This window comes from Syngnathus leptorhynchus, chromosome 11 (genome assembly GCF_054491065.1).
Source record: "Syngnathus leptorhynchus isolate UIUO chromosome 11, UIUO_Slep, whole genome shotgun sequence".
NCBI classification, from domain to species: Eukaryota; Metazoa; Chordata; class Actinopteri; order Syngnathiformes; family Syngnathidae; genus Syngnathus; species Syngnathus leptorhynchus.
In genome coordinates this window covers 2,826,856-2,845,649 of record NC_141205.1, presented here as the reverse complement: position 1 = coordinate 2,845,649, position 18,794 = coordinate 2,826,856, and the positions used below count along the sequence as shown (strand labels likewise).

Below are 18,794 nucleotides of genomic sequence, written 5' to 3'. Positions count from 1 at the left end.
CCCGTGCGGGCCCGCGATGTGCTTCCTGAGGGCTCGCTGCAGCTGGAGCGCTTTGAATAAAGGTAACGCCAATGTCACTGCTACTGTAAACTTGTTTGGCTGCTCTTCTCAGCAGGACACGTCCAAATCAAAGCAGTGATTGCCCCCTCGAAAACACGGCACATTGTTTTGCCCTACCAGCAAAAAACAACAACCGAAAAAGACCAAGCTTCCTATGAGTCACAAAGACACAAGCAAGAGGGCAACCACTGTTCCCGGATCTTGCCAAACAAAATGTCAAGAGACCGGGATTTCCATTCAGCTCTGGGACGTTGAAATACGAGCGATTGGAAAACTATTACAGTCACATTTTATTGTTGAGCGTCTGACACAGGAGAGGAAACCAGAACAATCAAGCAGAGTGCTATTTTTTTTCCGCTGGATTTAGTAACACTAATTAGTTTTGCTCTCATAAAGCCAACCTGAAAAACGACCAATTAGAAAGTGAAAATGAGACATGCAGACGAAACAAGAGCTTGTCATTTCCAATCTTCAAGTCCCTTATGTACAACTTTACTGTGGGATGACTTTCACTCGTACGCTCCGACGGAAAATGACTGGCAGGGTGCCTGCTATAGTCAATGTCACACACACAAACCAATTTGTTAATGGCACTATACGCACCAAATAGCCGACGTTAAAAGGAAAGCGTTAGAAATCTATACGGCCACATCAAAGCCAGGCCGAGCAGCTTGTCCGTGCAGATTTCAGAAGCAGCACCGGTCCATAGAGAGGAAAGCGTTTGCCGGCCGGGCTGACCGCAGCACCAGCTGGTTCCAGCTAAGGAGTAGACCAAGCAGAGCCAAGCAGCTTGCCTCTCACAGGTGCTTTATTTATACGAATGCTCGAGCAGTAATTCTCCTGCATGCCTTGCAATGTCACACCGACGACGACGACGCAGGTTATGTTCTGAGTCAATTTCACGACTCCCGACGACTACTTATGCAATTTGTTCGTTGAGTCACAAGCGGAAACTGCCAAAAGCTGGTGCGCCTTTGCCAAGATGTGAAGATGCCAACGGCAGTAAACAAGAAGAGAAAATGAACAACTGTCCAATTAAACGCAACAAGATCTATACTGTTGACTTCAAAACAAAGGTAAAATGTTCACTTCAAAACTACAGACACCGTGTTATTTGTCACTTTAAATTTACCAAGCCTTTTTAGTTACAATTTAATTGATAAATTAGAGCTGTCAGAATGAACCGATGAATCGACAAAATTTGCCCTTTAAAAATGTCATAAAAGCTCACCCCTGCCACCACTGAAATATAAAACCACAATAATGTGGGTCAAATAAAGTGAAAAAAAGAAACTTAAATAGCAAACATTCTGTGTGTTGCTTAAACCTGTGACTGGCAATAAAATGTTCAAAAGTAGCAACTCTTGCTTTTTAACAAATATAAAATATCTTCTAAATCATGAAACACATTTTCCTGATGATGACCATTGTTGGTTCATACTCTCAATTAGAAATAAACAGAAAGTCCACGGAATTTGCTGCCCTGTGTATGCCCCAATAAACAGAAGTGAGTGTTTAATCACTGTCAAACGGAAGACAGATAGGCTGTCCACGCAGGACACAGCTCCTGGGCTAAGATGCGGCGAAAAAAGGTGGGGGTTCCGATTTGAAAGCCGTGCCTTTTACAGAGAACAATTCTCAGATGCCAGGTCACTGCCAACGTCCTTGCAGCCAATGGCAGAGAGGCCAGCAAGTTCACATTAGCTGCAGAGTCGAACTGCACCGAACATCTGCTCATGAATGAGAGCGCTGCCCACCAGCTCAGCGAGTTGAAGCCCGCTGATAAAAAATTCAACACTCTCCTCCCTGGCACGCTTGTTTTGGACTATTCTCCTGAGCCCGCTGAAATATATTAAGAGAATTTCAGCACAGAACGGCGTATCTGAGAGAACAGCTGGCACTGAAAAGGGATCTCCTGCTCAACCAGAGCTCGGGGACTCTACGCTAGAGCTGCCTTCCCCAACACGCTTTGTCCTTGACTATGAATAAATATATCTACAAAATTTGGTCAAATGCCCATCTCTGTTTTGCGCTTGGTTATTCACGGAAAGGGAAACAAAATACACTTGGCTTGAACGAGCCTTTAAGGAACTGACTACTCACAGCATGCACAAGAATAAATGATGACCAAACGCAGTGATTTCACTTCTGTCTTTTGAAAAAAAGAAATGCTAACAGATTTCTTTGTCAGCACAGAAACAGAGTTATTATTGTTTTGGATTTTTCTTTTGGGTTTTTGTTTGGACTTTTGTTTTGCACCTTGATTCAGTTTCATTTTGTTTTTGAAATGCGTTGGATAGTTTGGATTTGGATTTACACAGATGAGTTAGTCGCCACCGGATGTAATTTGAGCAGAATGGTATGGTATGCTTTTTTTTTTTTTTTTTTAATGATTCCTGAACCACTATTTTGCATCTTGTACAGTTGTGGTTGTTTTTTTACATTTATTACATACTGAGCTTTTCAAAGGAGACGATTCTCAGTAATGGTGTGGAAGCTTCCCAGCATGCCTTTTAACCTTTTAGTTTTTCACTCTCTCCGCAGGAAGATGTCCACAGGATATGCTTTATTAAGATTCCGCCAACATGAAGAGCTCCTGTGACTTACTGGTGCATTACAGCCTAAAAGGCAACGTTATTTAGACTGATAAGAGGCTAATATAGTGTTGAAGTGGAATTACACAGAAGTTATCTCAGCCTGACGAACATGACCACAACCCCTGATGTTGTTTAGATCAATAAAGCCCATTAAAGTGGAGACCTCAAACACAGATAAGGCTCTGCAACCACAACATAAAAGTGTTGTCGGAATTTCACTGCAATGAATACAAGACAGTACAAAAGTTTAAAAAAAAAAAAAAAAAAAGAATACTTTTGCAGGCCAGAAAAACCAAGTTTTTTGATGAATTAATGAATATACTGGACAATTTATATATACTAACAACAAACTTACATATTTCCATTGGAGTTATAAAATGTGTTGCGATAGCTATATGTCGCGCATAAAAATTATATTTGAAGTTTTGTGAGTTCATCACGTAGAGGTGTTAAAGTTCTCCACAACAAAGCACAGGAAACAGGTCTTGACATCATCGCTACATGCAAAATGACATGTCTGAGTACACCATCTTCTTACAAAAACACTCAACATCAGCAGATGGTACTATATTATCTCAAATATTAATCCATGTACAAATATTCATTAGTGTGCATTTTCAACAAGCAACAACAAGTAACTCATCGAATTCATAAATCAAAATCAACAGTGCGTGTGGTTTCAAAAAAAGAAATGACTAACTACTCGCGCCGTCCCCCAAAGGGCAAACGGCACACCATAAAGGAATGCTAAGAACACAAATGATGGCGATACACAAAACAATTTGATCAAGTAAAACGGGACGTGCCTGGGAGCTTGTAAAATGCACAACTGTGACCATTAAATAAATGCATCGATAAAAATATACAGTATTTATATTGAAGGCCTCTGCGTCAACGTGACTGACGTTAGGCGGAGAGAAGGCCTGCACACATTATCTTATAGTGAACTTCTGGAACATCAACGTAAAGGCCGCGAAATACATTGATTGGAGCAAAGCCACCTTATAAACCAAATTCAGTATTGGAGTCATAAATTCAAACATGCATGTTTGGTTAAAGTCTAAAGACTGCTCAATTACACTACCGCAATGGAAGTGTTTGAAAGTTCAAAAAAAATTCCGAACAAAATATCAACTCCAATGTGTCTCTTACTGTATATCTGCATTCTGAACTCAATGATGCCCCGACGGACGGACACGTGCGTCTGTTTTACAATTTGGACTTGAACAGATGTGTTTTTTATGTGGCAGTTGAAATGGCCCCGTCCGTCCACACAGATGAGGCCGTAAGGCAGACCATAAAACCTGCTGCTGAAACTTGGAAAAGACTGTCAACATGGCAGAAAAGGAGAAAAGCTCCACGTAGTTTGTTTTCAACGGGCAGGCACGTATCATTCAATGATTTTTGCTGATACGATTTTTTTGGTTTGCACTAGATCTGTTTAAAATGTTCCAAACATCTCTTTTTAGTGAGGCAATAAAATTTCATGACATTGCAGTTTATATTTTGATTCTTGTACTGTTTACTTTATCGGCTATGAGGTTCTCAATATACATGATCACTCCCAAATAAAATTATTTCTCTTTGGCGCTTCATTTTGTTCTGGTGACATTAGTGCCAGTCCTGGGCCGGGCAGGCAGGAAGGCAATTTGAGCAAGTCTCGTCCTGGCTGCGTCCAGACCTTGACAGTTACACAATACGGAGGGCAAAGCCCCCCCCCTCCCTCCACTAAAACACATTCCCTCATTCATAATCAAACCTCCAAGGGTGGAGATGAGAAAGATAAGATGAGCTTTGGGGCTTGGATGTTTGTTTTGTTTCTTGGGGAGGGGGGGGGGCATCCTGCGTAAAACCGCATCCTGAACAAGCATCACTGAGCCTCACTGTAAATAAATACTCTCTCCTCTGCCTTGCTTCCGTTAACTGTCACCACCTTGGCTCTGAATCACCTTCAAGTCCAAACAGGAAAATGCAGGAGGCGGCAGAAGGAGGTTGATGTCGGACTTGGACCGACTGTACATATTGAGTCTCCATCTCTTCTGGGTGCCGGGCTTAGTGAGCCGTGCTCTCCGAGGCTGTAAAATGTGTGCCAAGTTATGCCATCTTGATCAGACGCTCAAAGGCGCTTTTCTTTTTGCCTGAGGAGTCTCGCTGGTCAGATGCATTACTAAAAGGGCAGCATCTCACTGAGCTCATCTGAACCTGCCCAAGGGGGGCGTGACTCTGGCCGTGTTTACGCCTAATCCAAAAGAGCCCCGATTGTTGTTCTTTTCCTGTGCAAAGGCAACGATAAGAAAAAAGGGGCCAAATGCTTCGCCCGCTTGACGGCTCTTTTATGCACAAGTGGTTAACCACAGAAATTATACAATTAAAACAATTTTCTGCATCTATCAGTCAGACTGATCTAATAAGCCATTCAAATGACACTAATGGAGTAAGGCGCTCTCTCTATCCTTCCCCGAGCAAAGTATTTTCCCCTATATGACACAATGAAGGCAAAGCATCTGCATCAGTGGAAAACAAAGAGAGCCAAGAGGAATAGAGTTACAGTGCAAGCCTTTAGCAGGATGTTGGTGAGCAACTACGCACATTGGAGACGGGGCATCATCTGGGTACTTGTTCAAGATCCATCCCAGGCATCAGAAAAGTTGCCATTTAACATTCTAATAATTTCATTGTGACAAAATACGAACACAGCTGCTATTAAAAAATGCTGCGGCAGTTTATGGATGACAAAACTTGGCTCGACTGCCATGGACTGCAGACACAAAAGGGGTGTGGACAGAGTGGGAAGAAACGAGACATGCCCAAACCTTGACCTGGATATCCTGCATCTCTGTCCACCCAGTGTTGACAAGAAAGACTCCTACACAAGTTCAAGGGAAGTGCTTTCACAGTCTACGTGTCCTTTTCAACTCGCTCTTGCAAGCAAAATGGCAGAAGAGCTTTTTGTCTTTATGATCTATAACTATCCATTAGATACAAGTCCTCCTATAGCCTCTATATTGTAGATAGTCAATCCAAGGGGGGAGTGCTGGTACCCACAAGTAAGTGCCCCATCAGCATCTAGAGAAAAGCTGCCTTTTATGGTAACAGATCACAGACTCAAGCCATTGACCACAGAGCCCACAAATGAGGCGTTAAGTGTCATGGCGGGGCAAGCGCACAAAAGGAGCAGAAAGATATGACCCTCTTCTCATCCATGCGTGAATCTCTCCGACGCTGCTTTCTCACTTGAATGGGCTCCTCACTGGGAAACGTTGTCAAAACATGCTCAACCGGAACACAAATTTATTGCTTAAAAAGATCAGGAGCAATGCGCTAGTCTCTCGATCAAACGTCATCTATGAAAGTTCATTTTGTGGAGAGATTTGGAAGACTCCGTTTATGAAAGGGCCAGATGTGGAAGGGAAAAAAAAAAAAAAAAACACGCTGACGTGGAGACAGGGACAGTAGTGGGCACAGCAAAAGCCCTGCTGTGTTGGATTTATGGTCCGGCCAACACGCACCTCTGCTGATGGGAAGGGTTGCAGATAGCCTCGTCTTCACAGTCCCATATTTAATTGCAGATTGCATGACTTTGCACAAGTGTCGCATTCTCTCCTGATCAGCGGTTACAGCAGCCACTGGCGGCATGGCTGGCAAGCAGCCAGATACAGAACACGTTCACAAGTCATATGGCAGGAACAAGAGGAACATATCCTCGTATAATACCAATAACTGGAAAGGCACTCGCGGGAACGGAAATATCTGTTCAAAGAAATGTCTGCTAACGACTGAAAGCGCTACTTTGTGTCTTTACAGTTGGTCAGCGGAGAATAAATGCGCACGTCTGTAATTCTCCACATTGAACCAACTCGTGGCAAGCAGCTGAATCAGACAGTTATCGTAACTAGGGGAGGTCCACGAAAGTCTTAGTCATTGTGTAACACCTCAAAATCCAACAGACCAACTTTTGCACACAGCTAACAAACACAGTCACACAGAGCAAAGATGGATCATATAATAACTGGCACAGGTGGATAATAGAATTATAAATTTCAGTCATATGTATAAACCCAGAGGTTGATTGAAAAGAATGGCAAAAATATTTAAATATAACATGTGAAATTCATATAAAATAAACATCAGTAATTAGTCAAATGAAATGTCAAGAAGAAAGAGTGGGCTAGTTATTACGTACCCAAATCACGCCTGCTGAATTTCCAGGAACACCATTCCACCAATCAGAATTGAGTTTGATGTCTTAGTACAAGAACACTGGTACATCTAAAATAGAGAGAGGGAGAGATAGAGAGAAAAAAAGAAAGGAGGGAAGGAAGCGACACAACAATTACAAACAGGAAGTAAAAAAGGTGTGTGTGTGTGTGTGTGTGGGGGGGGGGGGGGGGGGGGACCCCTACAGTTGTTGACTGAGCCAAGAAATGACATTAAAAGGGGCAAATGTGATTTTTTTTGTTACCAAATTTGACACATTATGACACATTGATTCCTGGCCTACATGCATAATTTTTGTGTCATATCGGAACCAACATATCAAAGCAATTTTGGCCACAAGGCTTGTGTCTTTAAGCACAGATACTGATTCATTGCTCATCTTAAAACAATGGAATGCCACAAACTGACTCATATCATTTTTGTGTGCGTGATGTGGAACACACATTATTTTGCATACAGTTGTGTGTGATCAAATGTTGAGTCAAATGTCACTTGACAGCACTCTGCTTTTTCAGATAGAACTATTGAAGATAATTGGAAAATACATTTCATTGGAATATATTACAAATAAACAAATATGGTCAGCTGTCAAATATTCATTTGATGGCATGCTCTGTTGCAAACACGTGTCTTGGTTTTAACGGGCAGCTTTACAAGCAGACAAACAACAAAGCAACCAATGTCCAATGTCCCAACTCTACATAATTCGCCAGAGAGGAATTCAAGCATCCACACTTGTAGCTGTGTTTCCACAGCCTGTCCACATTCTTGTGCTTGCTATTGGCCCAAGATAACACCCGTCTGATTACTCGCTGGCATGCTTGTCATTATTTCCAAAAATATGTTGATCCCGACAGGCGGCCATACCGCGTGGATTTGTGGCGACACAACTGTATTTACATGTCCATGAAACGAGCAAGTCCTTTGTTTGTGAGGTCCTGTCACCTTGGACCAATAGTAAAGTGGACTTTGCTCAGAGGTGAAAGTTTAAAAAAAAAAAACTTTTTTTTTTTTCTTCCCGTATCCACAGTGCAAAGTCATAGATCACCTTTTCGTTTTGAAAACAAACCAAAACATCAGTTGCTGTGACTCGAAGGCATGGAAGGGCACCGACCGGCGTTGCTCGGGATCAATGGCTTGACCACTTAAGTAACGCCACTCTCAGTAACACATCCAATAAGTGTTGATCTTTGGGAACACCCCGAGCTGACCCGCGGTGCTGGGAACAATTACAAGAGAGTGGTCTTTCTGGGCCGGTGCCCACTTGACCCGGTGGGGTAAAGACACGACAGAAATCCACATGATTTAAACTCCTCCCCAAGACGTGCTGACAAGGTTAGCGGGTCAAAGCAGACATTAACAGGTCAGTGTGTGGCCCACTTGGGAACAATTACTCCTAGTCACAGCTAAGTGGACACTTGATTGAACACGATCGAGGCAGGACACACTTCCCACAGATAACAATTCCCCGAGCCATTTAGGATAAAAAGCCCTTGTGATACAGCCTTTATGGGCAAAATTCATCTTCCTTTTCCCTTTTAAAAGAATGTGTGATCGAGAGCCATTCTCCAAAGAGATGACTCAAAGCATTTCCATTTTGCAGCAATAGCGGGAGCTGCTTATAACACCGAAACAATTACAAGGTGACGGTGAAAAAAAAAAAAAACACTCTGAGCTGCTCCAATTAAATGTTCAACCCTAATCCGAACCCTCCTTTTGGAGGAATCGCTGGCAGCTAAACTCCAACACCAATGGCAGCAGTAAAATATAAAAGAAAATGGCATGCTTGCTCCGTGAAAGGAAAGCATTTTGCCCCTTTCTCCCTCATGTGAACATTTGTTGTCGCTGTTGAAAAAGGAAGCATGTTTATGAGGGTGTGTGCATTTTTGCAACCATGCTATCGCCTTTGTTAGTTTTGCAGCAGCAGCAAAACACTTTCTCTCTGACACATTTCTACATATTGGTTTGGGCAATTTACAAAATGTACATTTATGAAATCCACTTATACTTCTCTATCAAGTGAAATATTTCAAAACAAAATCAACTCTGACCATAGCGCTTTGGGAACGGGCACCCCCACATTATTTACAACTCTGAGAGCAAAAACAAAGTGCCTCTAAGGACACTGGCGTTAAGAGGCAAACAATGTCTGAAACTCTACTGGGAAAGCAAGCTAGCAAATAAACAACAGGCAGAGTATAAACAAGGTCTACACCTCTTTGGGGGGGGGGGGGGGGGATTGGGAAAGCAAGAGATAGTGTCTGAGAAATATACCGAGATTGTTTGGACATGAAACCGAGAGACAAAATAAATCAGATGGCACCGCTATCTTGCCATTTCTCGGGTCAACTGAATCATGAAGGGTCAGGCAAGATACCGTCATCCTCCGTGAAGAGCTCACACACACAACCACAACAAGTATGACTTCATAGTAGTAAACCCAGGAGGGCAAAATGGATTTCATTATTCAAGCACCTTGGCATAAGGAAATAATCCGTTTTCATTTCGGTCATTCTCAGTGAAGGAGTAACATTCGTTCAATTGTCACTTAATGATTCACTTCTGTTCTGGGGGACGCCGTTAATGCTCGGGGAAAAAAAGGTGCAACAATAAAAGCGGCCTGTGTTTGATGCTCATATTGGACACCATAATAGTAAACAATGACATTGCGTGTGGGACAATGGGCCAATTAGCAATCTCCCCGTCTGCTATCAAGCAGCATGCTAGATGATAATAAGAACCTGCAAACTTTTATATCTGTACTGCGCTCTCATCTGCCCGCTAGCACCTCAGCGCTGCACAGCACTGCATCTTGGGTAATTACGACCTTCCAATTACGGCACGGCCCGGCCCGGCTTGTAAATATATATCAAATAAACAAGCAACAACCAGTCAATTAGGAGCTCCCTTTCGGAACAGGGCCTCACGTTGATGTTTTATGCAGTGATAGCGGCAGTAAGAGTCTTTTAAGTGTTGTTGGAATGCACCTCAAATTGCCAAACGGAAGACAAGCACATTTCTGACACTCACTGGTTTGATCTTCAAAGACAAGAGAAGAGTAACAAAAACAGCAGCAACAGCCTGTCAACAACATTAGCAGCGCTCGGCTCATCCCACTTCCAGTCACAGAGTTGCCGACTCAAATTGGAGCACGCTGATGCGTTTAGAACATAGCAAGTAGCCGGCTTAGCCAGAGTGATGCATCCAGAAGACGGGATGAAAGAAATCCAACTTTCCAACCAGCAATGGCGACGGAACAACCCTGACTTGTTGGGTTTCCCGTAAGCCAACCGGGTAGACAGACAAGACAACTTTAAAACCTACTGCCATTTCATCTTATGAGGCTTTGCTGATGTCTACGTTAACTAGGAATTAATACTCGTCAGGTTCTCTACTTTGCCAATGATTTATTCATTCTATAGACTGATTACTGAATAAGCAACAATAAATCATTTTTTCTGAACAAAAACGTGCAAGCTTTATTTCAGTGAGTCGGTTGGCTGGGGACACATTGGTTTTGCTTGTTTGTTTATTTGTTTGATTGGACCTTCCCACATCAAACATGCATAAATGAAAGCCAGAGGGGACAGCTGACGGAGACAGGTGCTAACGTTTCGCTTGAAAGCGGTGCACAGCTTCCAGCATACGGGTGCGTGAGCCCCATAAGACTGGATGCAAATATAGTGGAGCCTCGGTTTTCGAACGTCCCGGTTCTCGAACAAAAAATGCGAGATTTTTTTGCTTCGGATGTAGGACTTTAAAAATATTTTCTAAATTCTAGCGACCGCTCTGTCACAATAATGCGACCAGCGCGGTGCAGTTGCGCTATCGGACAAGATTAAGCTCCCTGCGCAATGAGGTCCACTTAAATTTGGAAAGTACATTAGGACTTTAAAAATATTTTCTAAATTTTAGCGACCGCTCTGTCACAATAATACGACCAGTGCGGTGGCAGTTGCGCGGTCGGCGGCGCGCTAGGGTTGGGCGTTCGGCGGTGCGCTGCAGTTGCGCGATCGGACAAGATTAAGCTCCCTGCGCATTGAGGTCCACTTAAATTTTGGAAAGTACATGCGGACTTTTAAAATATTTTCTAAATTTCAGCGACCGCTCTGTCACAGTAATGCGACCAGCGCGGTGCAGTTGCGCGGTCGGCGACGCGCTACGGTTGCGCGTTCGGCCCTGCGCTGCAGTTGCGCGATCGGACAAAATTAAACTTCCTGCGCACTGAGGTCCACTTAAATCTTGGAAAGTACATGAGGACTTTTAAATTATTTTCTAAATTTCAGCGGCCGCTCTGTCACAATAATGGGACCAGCGCGGTGCAGTTGCGCGTTCGGCGACGCGCTACGGTTGAGTGTTCGGCGGTGGGCTGCAGTTGCGCGATCGGACAAAAATGCGCAAATGAAATATTGCTTAAAAAAGGCGTTGTTTTTTGTTTGTTTGTTTGTTTGTTTTTGGTCTTGAAACGGATATGATGTCGGCAATATACAATCTACGTTTGACTCCATCGGACTGAATGTCAAATATCCAGGTCTCAAACACAATGGCCAGAGAACATACAGAAAAACAAGTTTCTTTCAAAAGTTGGGTCCCATTTTTTGAAGGTCCGTTTCTGCATAAGTGAGCAAGCACACTGACCCCAGTGGCTGTTCAAATAGTGTATAGCCCCCCCTTCCTCTGTCTCTCCCTCAGGCAGCTCATGACAACAGCCCAGCAGCAGCACTATTTGATCTCTGATGTTTTCCTTAATCTGGGTTGTCAAGGTTCGCTTGTTGGAGTGTATTTACTTTCCTTCTTCTATCAAAAAGTATTTTTCCCTCCTCTCTCAGACAATGACTAATCCAAAGACGAAGGAGGAGGGAGTACTACCATAAACCGTCTTAAAGCGGCAGTTTCTCTTTAACATACTTTGAAGTGATTTCAGAAACACAGAAAGTGGGGGACACAACAAAACAAGGGGGATGCGGGTGCAATGGTAATCACCTATCAAAGTGATGAGTCCACAAAATCTATACACGGCTGAACAAATCAAACTACTGAAAAGTTAAAGCCAAGTTTATTGTCGATTGGTAATGCACTTGCTGAAAAATATATTTTAAAACACACAAAATGCTTGAAGTAAAGTAGTTCTGAATTGCAGTTAGAAAGTAACACAAAAAAATGCATTTGACAAAATATTTGGCAATTATGAATTCATCAAGTGGTCAGCATCTTCTGCATTTAGAAATAAAAACAAAGTGGCTCAGTCAACGAGTTAAAATATGTTCATACTAAGCACATTAAATGCAAACGTAGGTAAATGATCCAAAAATATGCCTAGGTATATCCAGTGACACTTTTTAATGGCATGGTATTTATGCAGTGGTTAGCCTGAATAAAAATGGCAAATAAAAGCCGAACAACTCTATACAGTATAAGATAGAAAAAATAAATCTTGAAATGCTTACTATTAAAACCCCGAAACTTTCTAAATGAGTGCCAGTTGTAGTGGTTTGACTTTGAGGGACAGTAAACACGTGGACAAAAGCTGCTGCTGCTGATGCGACTGCAACTTTGCTCTTCCTCCAAAGAAATCACTGCAAATCTTCTGTTGCATGAGCTAAAAGAAGTCATTTTATCCAAAGAGATCGCTTCCACTTTCAATGGGACGTAACAAACTGCATGCACACAGTTTACCTTGCTTTTTAAAAAAATACCGCAAGACATTGCCATCCTATGAAGTTCGCCAGAACTTTCAAAACACCGCAAGAACACAACGTTGGTAAAGTTGTAAAGTAAACTTGACACGCCACACCGACATCATATCCTACGAGTTTGTATTTATGAGCTCTCATTAGCCTACAGGTGAGTGCGTGTGCGTGCGTGCGTTATTTGTCAATTCCGTCCTGCAAACTTCTAGGCGACAGCCATGTGCAAAAGAAATGTCTGTGCGCATGCACTTGTGCGCGCCGAAGCACAAGGCATCGTGATAGGACACAACAAAGATAAATGTTAACATGGTGAGCGCGATCATAGAAACTTACCATGATCCGAGTGGCTTGAGGGCTGCTCTAGACGCACGCGGATGAACACAAGTTGTTAGGCTGCACGCCAGCTTGTGTACGGAGACCGCGTGCGATACAAATCACACCGTAAACACCAACAAGATTACTCCGCCGGCCTTTTTTGGTAACGGTGGGGTGGGGGGGGAACTAACTAACTTCACACCTAACTTAGCGTATCGGTCGCTGAAGCAAGCACATAGTTTGTCGTCCAGGTGGATGTTGAAAAATACTCGTGCTCCTTCCTGGGTGTTGTTAGAAGGTATGAAAAAGCAAAGAAACGGTGCAAGAAGCGCCGATTTAGATGTTGTTTTGATGGTCCAGGTCCATGACGTCATATCCACCTGCTGCGTAAACAAGGTTCATTTGCATTGCAGTGGCCACAATTCTATTCAGATGAAAAGAGCGCTAAGAAGCAATAAGTCGCTTCTTTCTATGGGGGGGGATGGATGTAATGATATGCATTTTAGCAGAAGGTGCGGGGGGGTCAGGAAGAAGTACGTCTATTAATTATAACACAGAGGCAATTAACTACATATTATTTTTGAAATGCCAATCATGTTTCTTTTTTATTTCAGCCATTTCAAATACTTTCATAATAGACTTTGACATAGTACCAAATAGGTTGGGAGGAGTTTAAAGCTTCCTGATTGTTAAGTTGAAGTACATCAGGCTCTTGACTAAATGGGTCAGGTGCATGCAGTATTTTCATTGGTTAGTTAGTATCCATTATTTGCCTTGTTTTTAAATGATCAAGAAAGACTGGTTATTGCCAAATTTGGTTGGGAATTTTTGCTTTGCCTTAGACATGGCTGATGTTACAGCGGGTGTATTTTGCTTGACTCGGACAGAAATAACTAGGGCAGTTTAACAGTCCAGTTAACACTAATTGTAAAGCAACATTGATTTGATTTCACGAGAAACTACTTTAAGTCGCTTTTTGTCCTTGATCAAGGTCTGAGAAGCACAGCCCTTTTCATTATGGAAGACATTACAAGTGAACATCTTTTTTATGCTGCAGCTGAGACCTGCTGCTGCTGCTGCTGCAGTGTGTTTCTTAGTAGACAGCGCCACCCGTTGATTGTAGGCGACAGACCATTTTTAAAACAAGAATTTAGTACATATACGTTCATGATTGATTTTTTTCCCCTGCTACTTCTGAAATGGACTGTTTATCTAAAATAAGCATAAAATAAATATTATCCTATTGAACTTCTAGACTTTACATGCCAACATTAGTTTCCACCAATTGGATTCTTCCAATCTTTGCTGATGATGGTCGTGAATAAAATGTTCAGCAAATTTGTGCACATTGGTATTTCAATGCACATTTTTTTCAAATGCATTTCCTTAAAATGGGTGTAGTTGTCTTTTTGAAAAAATAAACTACGGTTTTATAGCTCGGGTTCTGAACATGATTGATTGGCTGGATGGATTGAAACAATTTAGATGTCTTGTACACTGTTATACAAACGTAAACTCGCTAATAAAAGGTGAACAAGGCCAGGTCCCAACATGCTTGTTGGCCTCCATTTATGAGCATGTTTCCTCCCGTGTCACCATGCCGCTGCGCTGTGTGGATTAAAGGCCCGTCTTGATTGGGCACAGTTGTAAATTAATTGAGGATCACTATCAGTTACGTGATAGCCTCTCTAACGCAAGCATGCAGACAACAAGTAATTAGCCTTCTGTTAATTAGGTAATTAGGCTAATGAATAGGAGCCGCTATGAATTCTGAAAGAGTTCCAATGGCTCACGCACACACAGGGATTTTCTCTCACTGTAGCTGGGTTGGGGGGGAGGAGCCAAAACAAAGCTTCAAAGAGGATCCATTATTAAACATCCTAAACTGCAGGGGGAGCTCTCGGGATAAAATGGGATTCACTTGGCGCACCAGAAGTATTTTAATTTTATATCCGCAGTCATCTTTTGTTCACTTTCGATTTATATCTCCATCCATCCATTATCTATATCATTTGGGGGTCGATTTATATCTTTTTGTTGTTGCTGTGTGTGCTAGTACTGTACTGCATACACAATGGTATTATTTGGAGACACCAATTGCAACTGTGTGTCTGTGTGTTCGCCACAAGAGGGCAGCACAACACTTGACATTCAAACAACCTTTCGTTCCTCCAGTAGTATCCAGGGCAACAATAGTACGTACCTACCATCCTTCTTATATCTTAAAATCATAGCATCAAATATGCATCAAGTTTTCCCTTGTTAAGCATGTTCATAAATACACATTCAATACTTTTTAATTTTTATTTATTTATTTTTGTTCACTTTATTACTGTGAAAACCTATTGACAAAATATCCATAATTTAAAAAAAAATCACAACCAATGTGACTATGGATTATGTTTCCCTGACAAGAGACACTTAAATGTAAACTGAATCTAAAAAGTAATTGCATCGTAACATTTTAACATTCTTAAGAGGAGACTTTGTCTTTCTCAAACCACCACACACAAGGAAGAACAACCAATCAGAGGCTGAGATGTCAAACCATTTGCCATGCACTCACTCACTCACTCACTCACTCACTCACTCACTCACTCACTCACTCACTCACTCACGTGTACGCTGGCACATTGCTGCAGCCTTGCACTCTTTAATTATCTTGGGATTTAAGAACTTTCCAAAACTGTTGGAATATCCAAGATTATATAGATAACATTTAGATGTTTGGGAACAATCAATCATGAATAAGTCACGCTACCAAAAGTATTGCTTTGTGGAAAAAATATCAACTGGATGAAGCTTATTGCTCAATGGAGAGGGGCTTTCAGCATCAAAGTACGGCCATTGTTTGTTGGTAAAATAAAAAAAAAATATTTCCAGCAAAAACTCCCAGTTTTACCAATTTGGGGGGCATTTCTACTACAGTGAATCATCCTTTCCATTATAGCTTTTCAAACAGGACACTTGATGAGTAGACCTTCATATGTTTTCTCAAGGAGGATGTACGCCACTCGAGAATAGCTCATTAGCACTTTGTCTCGTTCCCTTTCCGTTACTTTCCCAACTTCTGACGCGCTTGCTCTTCCTTCAAGCCTTCAAACTTGAAGCTACAAGGGAAAATAGATGACTTCACTCAGCAGAAAGTGAGCGAGCGAGTGAGCGAGGAAGTCATTAGGGTGTTCTCAGGTTGACAAGGCGGTTGGCAGAAAATGCAGACTCCAGCAGAGAGGAAGAGTCGAGTTACTTGCGTGGACATAGAAGTAAACTAAGTTTCACCACTCCAACAGTCGCTGCTTTCTATCATTGAAACAAACATAATTATGTGGGGTAACGCATACTTGGCAAATAATTCCACCAGATGGCACCAAAGCATTATTTTTGCATTAGACATGGCTTTGGCTAGCGCAATAAACACCAAATTGCAAAATCAGCAAACATTCAAAATGATGAGTTCTGTACTTCAAAGATGTGGATGTTCTATTTTCAACAGACTTTTACTGGCATTTAGTTAGATGCCAAACGTACCGGTCGATCTGAGTTCAACGATAAAAACTGAACCCAATGGACCAGACCCGAATCTCTAGGTGTAAACCTACGCTACTCCCACTCTGTCTCTTTTAAGGCCACTATAGACTAAACTGTGACCTGCCTCTAATTACTTAGTTACAGTCGCCACAGTCGGACGGAAATAACACCCCCTGACCTTCCCCGTGTCATCCACGGACCTTGCGCCGTGTGTGGCGTCATATGTAAAGGTCGTAAAGGTTGCATGGTTAGTTTCTTTATCTACATCCATGAACAAGGATACCAATCCGTCCCGGGTTTATTTTGCTCCTGTATAGAAACACATCCTGAAGCTGTCATCCTTTCAATGCACAGTGACAATATCTATTTAATATCACACGTTCACTCAGGCTGCGAGACAAAATAAAGAAAGTGGGCGCAAGGGGAGCGAGAACACGGCTAATTTAGCGCAGGAACTATATTAGCCAGGGTTTTGGGTTCCTCTTTTTTTATTAGAAGAATGCGACGATAAATGTTTAGCTAAGCTTCAGAGCGTGTCGTTGAGACCGGGACGGAGAATGTGAGGCTCCGTGACGGTAAAAGCAAATGACCTGTAGCACTGAATTCACCTTTCTATACCCAAATGTGTCTGACATAACATATTCAATCACTCATGATGATTTTTCCCGCTCAAGAATATAAGTATGGACGGTGGTACGTCGGCCTAACATTTTCATAGCGGAATAAAATATGAGTCGCTCAGCAGATTTTTTTTTTTGTCTTCCTGCTGTTCGGCTCCTGCTAGTTGTGTTGCCGGTTTTATTTTATAACTTGTGGTATAACATACAAGAAGCAGTCTTGTATGTTTTTATTTTGTAGTCAAGTTCTTTTCATCTTAATCACAAAAGAGTCTGGTGCAAGTTTTTATTCAGGATGTCAAAACAAAAAACATTTGGGGTGTTTAGTTTCCCTTTAGGTGTGAAACTTTGGACCTTCTTCTTCTTGTCGCATTTATTGCTTTGTCAGTCTGCAGTAATTGTCCATGTGGAAAAATAATCCCGGCTAAATAATGCTAAAATATTATGTGCAGTATGAGTAAAAAAAATCTGCGATCCAGTGAGGCTGCAAAAAGTCAACCGCAATATTGCGAAGGACCACCGCACAACGCTGCAAAAGTGTTTGATGAAATTTAACAACTACCATCTGGATTTGGATTTTTTTTGGGGGGGGCAAAGTGGTTTTGCTTACTGTATTCATGTTGTGGCATTTTTCATGCTTGTCCGCAGCGAAACCAAAGGCGGAGTTCATACATTAGTCATGAATTTTTCATCCAAAACATTTGCGTCTTCACAAGCACCCAATCCATTGGAGTGGCTTAAATGAGATTTGAATCCAGGGGTGTCAAAACGATGGGAGGGGGGGGGAGGAAGGAAGGAAGGAAGTGGAGTGGGGTCGCAACAAGAGAAGGAAAGATAAAACTGATGTGTTGCATGGGCGCTGGAGGGATGTCACGGCTGGAGGGAAGGAGTGGGGAAGGAAGGAAGAAGAAGAGGAGAGGGACGGGGGATGCTGAGGGGGGACGGCGGGGGGCTCATTAACCAGCGCGAGATTGGAGCCTCCGTCGCTCGCTCGCGTTCGACCGCACTGATGCTTTGATGAGGTCTGCATCCTCCAGCCTCAATCAGTCCCACATGAGTCTTAGGCAGAGGGGCAGAGTGTGTGTGGGGGGGAGGGGGGCAGGAAGAGTCAACAGAAAGCTTTCAAATGGCCCAGCGGAAAGAAAAGAGCCATAAGGGGAAGGAAATGTTGGGATTTTTATAGATATATATATATGAAGAAAAATCAAAACCACGGTGAGAAATGCTTTGAAATTCTTGTTTGTGAAAAAATCTAACTACTGTCTGGAGTGGGGAATTGTTTTTCGGCGGACGCATGAGTCATTGTGAGAATGGGAATGATAAAAGATGATGAAAAAAAAAAAGACACGAGAATGCTGTGACTGTGCATAGTTTTGCATAGCTGTGGAAGCTCATGCCTCTTGACCAGTTCAAGTCTTCGAATATTGTCAAGCGTGCTTTGCACAGTCGAGCGGTTCTGCTTTCCAATCTCACTGCAGCCTTTTTTTGTGAACTTTGCAAGTTTGGTCCATGAAGACTAAAATTGACCGGAGAAAAACATTTTCATGGTAAATTAAAAGAATAATATTTTTTTAGAAGTCATAATTTCAAAACAAAACATTTTTTGTGACAAATTTCTGTATTTTAACAGAGCGAAAAGTGATTTTCTTTTTTGTCAGCTGCTTATGCCGCATGAGCACACAAATTGGCCAGCTCGATGAAGTGCTGCCTCCATGAGAGAAAACACAATCCAAGCTTCAACTATACAGACAGTTGAAGCTTGCATTCAC

The 18,794-nt window shown here is 42.3% G+C and overlaps 1 protein-coding gene across 8 annotated transcripts in view; it reads right to left on the bottom strand.

Annotated features, from left to right (window-relative positions):
• foxp1b (forkhead box P1b) overlaps positions 1–13,209 on the bottom strand; it is a 90,190-nt gene extending 76,981 nt beyond the window's left edge. For 5 of the 8 annotated variants that reach the window (XM_085923424.1, XM_085923425.1, XM_085923427.1 and 2 more), the window contains exons 1-2: positions 12,899–13,207; positions 6,841–6,926 (exon numbers count right to left, since the gene is read on the bottom strand). The gene's annotated coding sequence lies outside the window, so the exon portion shown is untranslated. Of the gene's footprint in view, positions 1–6,840; positions 6,927–12,898 lie in introns of all 8 variants that reach the window. The other 3 variants (XM_085923432.1, XM_085923430.1, XM_085923419.1) reach the window with 2 other exon arrangements.
• Positions 13,210–18,794: the final 5,585 nt, after the last annotated feature.